Source organism: Ailuropoda melanoleuca, chromosome 7 (assembly GCF_002007445.2).
Source record: "Ailuropoda melanoleuca isolate Jingjing chromosome 7, ASM200744v2, whole genome shotgun sequence".
NCBI classification, from domain to species: Eukaryota; Metazoa; Chordata; class Mammalia; order Carnivora; family Ursidae; genus Ailuropoda; species Ailuropoda melanoleuca.
Window position 1 is genome coordinate 16,023,173 of NC_048224.1, and position 6,000 is coordinate 16,029,172.

The following is a 6,000-nucleotide window of genomic DNA, read 5'->3' on the forward strand; positions in this document are numbered from 1 at the left end:
TTTGTAGAGGGGCGGGGAGGAGGGGCTTGCTTGGAAGAGCGCCAGGAGGCGGGGCCGGCGGCGAGTTAGCGGCGCCGCGACTGCCGCCGCCGGCGCGTGCCCTGCCCGGCCGCCCGGGGGTCGGTGCCTGCGAGAAGGCGCCCGGCTGCGGCCGCTCCGCTCGGTCCCTCCCGTCTTCCGATTCCGAGCAAGCTCTGGGACCAGGTTCCCCTGGCAGCACGGAGAGCGTCGCGCGCCCAGAGGCGGTAGATTCCAGGTGCAAGTTTGCAAACCCCGAGGTTCCAGGCGCTAACGCGGAGGCAGAGCACTCGCGCGGGGGTTACTTTGATATATATGTGTATCAGATATATACACATACATACATACATACACATATACTGCAAGCAGAGTTAAAAGGCTCTTTTTTCCCCCCTACTTCACAGCCGAAGCGTCCTGTGGCGGAAAACTAAAGGCTTAGCCTTGGCTGCCCCTCTCTGCCTCTCTAGATGGAATCTGACGTTCAAATAAGCCCGAGTACCTGTGCGGGGTGCTATACTCTGCTTCAAACGCAAAGTAGGAAATCCTGCACTCGACTATACAAGAGCCTGCCGCTCGCCGCATCCCTCCAACGCCCCCCACGTTAGCCCCGAAACGGCCAACTCTTCACCGAGGGGGCGTCACATCGCTGCTTAGCCTTGGCCCGCCCCCACGCCTGCTCAATCGCCTTTCCCCAGAAAAACCTGTGCCTGTCCTCAGACTCAGCCCCGCGACTGGGAGTCAAAACCGACCCCGAGCCACGCGGTGGGAGCACGTTTTTACACCTGCTCAGCCGCTTAATTACGAGAGCACCTGTCGTGTTGTTGTGGTTGCTTTCATTGCAAAGGCTTCTGTTTTAACCCTTCCCCCTTAAAAACTGAACTTAAAATATCACCTGTCATACCTACCTGAAATCGCAGGAGGTAAGAGAAAGGAACTGAGCAGTGGGCGACTGAGTCGCCGCAAGAACGTGACCGAGGTTACAGCTTCAAGGGCATGATGCGGGTTTGATGCAGCAAGGTCCGCTAAGGGCGCCCAGCGCTCCCCGCCCCCACGCGACGGGCGGGGCGGGGTTGGGGGGGACAGAATGGAGGAAGGACTTCTTTAACCCAGGGCGGGGGTGGAGGATACAAAATTGCCCTCTTGGGCGAAGTCAAATCAGGCGTGGTAAAGTAACGGGTTTAACCAAAATCGAAATGGAGACAATCCATCCCTCAATTTAGGGAACCCAGACTGAGGACACCAGAAATAGCTAATTGATTCTGTATCAGCATTTCTGTTGTCACCCCAAATCCGATTAGCAATTAAATGACCTTAATTGACTTTGTACGGGGTTACTGGGAAAACTGCTCAAAGCGCCTGCTCCTCTTTGACCTCCCTCTAAACAGTTAATTATAATATTCCTATCCCAGGCAGGCAGGATTGCTAAAAATGCCTGCTTTCAAACGTTAGGCAAAAATGGGCCTACCACATTTGCCAATCCAAGCCTAAAACTCTTAGAATGCCCTACGCCCTACTTCCTGAAGCTGACTTCTTGAAGTTATGGGAGACCTCTCTACAGAGTTCCCCAAGTCTTCCAATCCCCTTCGACCTGCAAACGTTGCGTTTTTCGTGGAGAACTCCAGAACAGGTTAAAACGGGGTGCCTAAACACTTGGTTAAAAGAGGAAAGAAGAACCCAGGAGTGAGTGGTGTAAGACAGACAGACTCAGGGAATGACAATAATAACTGAGAGATAGTTACTTTTTTAAATCCTCCAAAAAGCGACTTTTAAACAATCAACATTTTCCTGTTTTGCTGACTTGTTCAGATTCTGACAAACCTTTCAGATGTCCCATTTAAGAAGCCATTTTACGAAGGAAGTCTTACAGGCCCAAACAGCTTTTCGACTCTACCACCCCTAAAACATGCACACTTTTTTCTTGACCTTTAAGAACTTATTTCCAATTAAAAAAATAATTTATTCGGTTAGTACTGTCTGCTCTGTACTCTCCACCGCCCCCACCCCACTTTAAGCCTGCATTTTATAGGCTGCAGTGTAGGCCTAAGAAATAAACCATCTCCATCTCCCTCCTATTCCCAACATCCAGAGGATGGGTATATATACATATAAACAGAGATTTGGGGAAAGGCTAAAGGTTTAGAATCTTAACCAACAAGAGTGTTTGTATGTGAGCGGGGGAGGGGAAAGAACCTTGCATTTCCGGGAGAAAGTAAGAGACATTCATCTCACCCTAGCAGTGTTAAGAGTAAATACTAAATGGTTGACTATTTCTCTCACTCTGGCCACAATAAAGCCAGATCTGCAGCTGGCAATTACAAGAGAAAATATCAAGTCTCGACATCAGTTTCGCTAACCCGTACTTGAAAATGGCAAACGGGGAACGTATCCAACCTCCAATTTGCCACAGTTGTATAGCTCTCATATTAATTCTTTACAGACGTGAAATAGGTGGGTACGTAGCAACGTGCTGGGCATAAATTAAGCAACAATGGCCACGCGAAGTCCTATTCGGAGCGGAGCTCCCGTGCAGGGCACTGCCACCTTGCTATCCCCAGACCCCACCGCCCCGGAGATGGCAGAGTCGAGTCTGGAGGCTGGCCGCAAGTTGGCTTTTAGACCCGAGAGGGTGGGTGGGGTGGAGAGCAGGGAGAAATTAACAACCCCGACCGGTTTTGTATCTTTTCCCCATTCTCTCCATCTCAAGCACCACACCGGCGCTCTCACGCACACTCACCCACACCCCCTCGTGCCAATAATTTAAACTTCTCTTAGGCAAAGGCAGCACCTCGTTCACCGCCACCACCACCCTCTCGATCCTCCCCGCCCAGCGAACACCCTTCCCCCTTTCCCTCATCTACCCTGATTTCTCTTTTTCCGCAGTAGAAAGACAGCTGGTTTCTCCCAAACCCTGAGAAATCACAAAAGTTAAAATGAAGCATGTGTCTGCCCAGCGTCTCACCCCCAACCATCTTTCTCCCGGCGTCAGTTTAACAATAGCTATTGGGGGGCGGGCGGTAAGAAAGGGGGTGAGGGCAACGTAGCCGAGTTGGCTCCTGGGGTGGCTGTGAATCCTCGCGGCTGCGAAGGGGTTCCCCTTCGCCCGGAAGCCGAAGTCAGCCGCGTAGGACCAAGGACAGGGCTTGGAATCCACTTCCCAGTGCCCAGCACAGCAAGGCTCCTAGGCAGCCGCCACTCCACAGACACAGCTCCAAGGATCTTATTTACGCTTTTCTGAACAAAGGGAATCTCATATCCGGTACAGGCTTAAGAATTCGGCCCTAAATTGGCTACCTTCTTTTAAAAAAGAATCACGGTAACTGGCGCCCATGAATTAGAGCCCGCACACCTAGCAATGATGAGTTTTGACAGCTTCTACCCACCCTAGCCCCAGCCCAGCCCTAGCCCTCAGGCGGCACGTACTTTTTCAGTCAACTACAACTAGCAGCCTGGTTCAGCATCTAAATTCCATCTGGCAACCCCATCTCCCCAGCACATGTTATCTGGTTAATGCAATTAAGAGTGGGGTTTTCGCTGGTCTAATCTGCAAGTCCAGGCTTCTGATTCCCCTCAATGGTATTAAAGCCTCTCCAGCCCTTCGGTGGTTGTGCGAAAGTAGAGGCATGCATCCCTCAAAATCCAAGTTATCCCTCTCTTCCCACGAAATGAACTTCCAACCTCAATCCCGTAGCTCACTCAACACCTAGACTCCCATTGTACCCCTGCTCTACTCTAGCCACATTTACCACCTAAGTTTATGCCATTGACATTTACGAAAATTCAGTACGTCAAGCATGCGTCCACTGTCTTTTAGTCTAGCTCTCTAGAATTAAAAAGCAGAGCAGTAGCTTTGAAATGAGACAAACATGTGCAATTAACTTCATATTCTGTATTCCGCTCACTTACAGGTTTTCTGGGTTTGCCAGCGCATCGCTGCAACTAATGATTAAAGAAACCAAACCGAAACTTACCTTTCTCCCTTAAGGTTTTTGTGTATGTGTGTTTTTAAAGTAACGGTGCAGTTCTCCCAATAAGGATGAGCAAGAAGCTGCTGGATAGTTCTCTTAAGACAGCACGAAACCTAAACTGTGCTCGGCTTAAAAGAAGCAAATAAAAAGAAATGCTTTCGACCCCAAAGTCCAACGCTAAAAGAAATGGCGAAAAAAAAATATGAAAGGGGAGGGGAAACTTAAAAAAGAGAGTTTAAAAAGACGGAGAGACTATCCTCCTATTGCCGTTCAACTAAACAAAAAGGGGCAAGAAAAACAAACGAAGGAACAAAGAAAAGAGACGAAAGAACGTTTTTTCAAAAAGACGATGTCTTTCTCCTTGTTGCTTTTTAGTAGGTCGCTACAGGAGTAAGCTGCTGCATCTCTAACCGAGAACAGAAATAAGGGGGGAGGACGTCTTAAAAGGGAGGTGGACTGGACCACAGATTTATAGCACCGTATCACCAACCCCTTCTCTGCCTCCGCACTGCCGTGTGTGCAGCTGCTCTGCCAGGCTCCTATCCCGGGCAGCACGCGCGGAAGTATACGCCGTGTGGCGCCACAACGTAACTTGCTCATCTCCCCAGGACTCTGATTGGTCTAGATGCTTTCATTGAGGCCGCCCGGGCGAGCATGCTTGATACGATTGGCTAAAAGCTTGTGTCACTCTCAAGAGCTCAATGGAGTCCCGTTTCAAGGTAAGTTGTGCGGGGAGGTACACACTTAACACAGGCGGCGAAGGGAAATGCAAGAAGCAAAAAGAGATGGAAAGAGCAACGTGGGAGGGTTGGAACTGTAGTATCAGAGTTTGCGATATGGCATGATCTTCTTTCCTCTTAAATCTTTCTGCTTCCGAAAGACTCATTTTCCTTGCCATCACTGCCGCATCTTTGGCACGTTTCTTTATAACATTAAACTCTGTCCGGTATGTATGAGTCATTGAGAGCTCCCTCTCTTTGATCTGAGTGAAAGGGATGAGAGTACATCCATTACTTGCCCGCATGCCTTTTTCGATTTGTGTTCCAGTATTCTGTATTAAATATTAAGCAATTGTATGTCTTTCTCTACTTTAATATATGCATATTGCAACTCTTCTTGTTTATTTTTTAAAGCATACTTTTAGGATAAGAATGAATTCAGAAATGCTTTCAATAAAGCTGAATTTTGAATTAGCTTTCATTTCATGTTGTTAGGAAAGTGTAGGATAAACATCCTGTCAGGAAAAGAGGTACTGAACAGAGCTAAGGTCCTTTACTCTGAGGTATATGGTGACTCAAAAAGAGCATCTGTATATAAAATTAGAACAAGCCACTCCTCTGTACTTGCTGGCGGTACAGTTCTTGGACCACACATGTATTGCTGACAGTAAAGATTAGTCGAATCTTTATCTGGGTTCTTTCTCTGAGGATTTAGAAAGTTTAACCAGAAGACCAAGTGCTGTCAATGCTTCTGCTTTATAGATGAACACTACTTTATTAAATACCATATTTTAATAACATTCAAGAGACTGAAGTATAGTTTTGTGCATGGTATTTCTTTCTTCCTACAAGTGAAAGTGTGGTCCTCAGGATTGACTTGATGTATAAATAGAGACATTAACTTGACCTAGGTTCTTTTTCAGCCTGAATTTCTTCTTTTAATCTTGACAGTGCCAATTTCCTAGATAGTACTTATGTTTCTTACACAATGTAACATATCTTCTCTAGATGCTCATGCGTATCTAAAAGGAATTCCTTTACCTGTTTACTACTAGTGGCTATCTTTGAAAATTCAGAAAAAGGAGGTACAGGTAAGAGTTAGAGACTGCAGGAAGGTGGAAGTGGGATGGAGGGAAAGGGACAGATAGTCACAAAGCAAAATGACTACAAAGTGAGGGGTGAAGTGATTCAGAGTTCCTTGAGAATGTCTTTGAGTGTGGATAAATGATTAATGGCAAAGAACAGAAGACCTGTTTATCTCCTGTACAGCCCATATAATATGTTCAAGTTCTATTACT

The 6,000-nt window shown here is 47.3% G+C and overlaps 1 protein-coding gene across 5 annotated transcripts in view; it reads right to left on the bottom strand.

Moving 5' to 3' along the window:
- The window catches only part of ELAVL2 (ELAV like RNA binding protein 2), a 140,211-nt gene extending 135,686 nt beyond the window's left edge, over nucleotides 1–4,525 (bottom strand). For all 5 annotated transcript variants that reach the window (XM_034663990.1, XM_034663988.1, XM_034663985.1 and 2 more), the window contains exon 1: nucleotides 3,987–4,525. The gene's annotated coding sequence lies outside the window, so the exon portion shown is untranslated. The remainder of the gene's footprint in view (nucleotides 1–3,986) is intronic.
- Between the last annotated feature and the right edge of the window lie 1,475 nt (nucleotides 4,526–6,000).